Below are 1,133 nucleotides of genomic sequence, written 5' to 3'. Positions count from 1 at the left end.
GAGGGTATGATATAGCGTGTGTGCTATGGGAGGGTAGGACAGAACGAAGTGGGTGCGGAAGAGGAGGATGCGAGAGTGGATCGAAAAATAATGGAAGACTTTTTATGCTACAGCCTGGCATTTTCACATTCCCTCGAAATATTATTCTCTTCGACTTTGTATGCAGGACTTAATAAGCCTCCATAGTCTCTTCAGGAAGGCCAAACGGTAGTCAACTTCAGGTATCTTTTGCAGCTCTGAATTGAGAGCTCTTGCAAGGTCCAGCATGCATTCAAACTTTCATTCAGCAAGCTTATCTTTCAAAATAGGTAATCACCAGGAGTCACGAGGAGCTAAGTCAGGACTATAGGATGGGTGAATCCATACCTCTTGAAAGCATAGAGTTGTGGCCCTTGCTTTATGAGGAGCCACATTGTCGTGGGGAAATATTGTTTGAGATGGTCTTAGCTCATCAACGCAATTTTTCAACTGGGGCTGTATATTATTTTGCTCGTAGTAGAAAGTTATCGCAGGTTATTATAGCATGATATCAACTACAGACTGACGACTATAATTACTTATGGTTGTGGTCAACTCAGTTTCAGCACATTAAAAATGCTTCTCACGCTGAATAATCTTTGCTGAGGATATTTGCTTTTGCTATGTGGCATTTGAACTTGCCATTGCGTTCCATAGTTTGGACTTGCTATTTGTACATTTGAACTTGTAAGGCACAATCATGCACTAAAATTTTCGATTGAACATTTGAACTTTCTATGTGGCGTGAAACTTTCTATGTGGCTTTTGAATTTGCTATATGTGGCTTTTGTATTTCTTATGTGTGCATTTGATCTGAAGAAACTATAAAATGCAGTAAAATAATAAGTATGTTTCATTTCTCGCCTGTTTACAAACACTTCAGCTGCTTTGGCGGTTTTCCAAAAAGGGAACTCCATGCTTCATCTTCCTTGACAAGGTCTCTAAGTCACTTGGGCCCTCGAGGTTCAAACATGTTGAGCAATTCTGCTGGACGTCTCACGCGCTCCCTGTTAATGGGTGGTTGGCGGTTGCTCAGGTGTGATTTTCTCCTTCTTTCGGTCGTATCAAACATCTATCGTGTTGCAAGTGCCTTAAAACTTTTACTTAAACAAACT

This window comes from Aplysia californica, unplaced genomic scaffold (genome assembly GCF_000002075.1).
Source record: "Aplysia californica isolate F4 #8 unplaced genomic scaffold, AplCal3.0 scaffold00118, whole genome shotgun sequence".
NCBI classification, from domain to species: domain Eukaryota; kingdom Metazoa; phylum Mollusca; class Gastropoda; order Aplysiida; family Aplysiidae; genus Aplysia; species Aplysia californica.
This window is presented reverse-complemented; position numbering follows the sequence as displayed.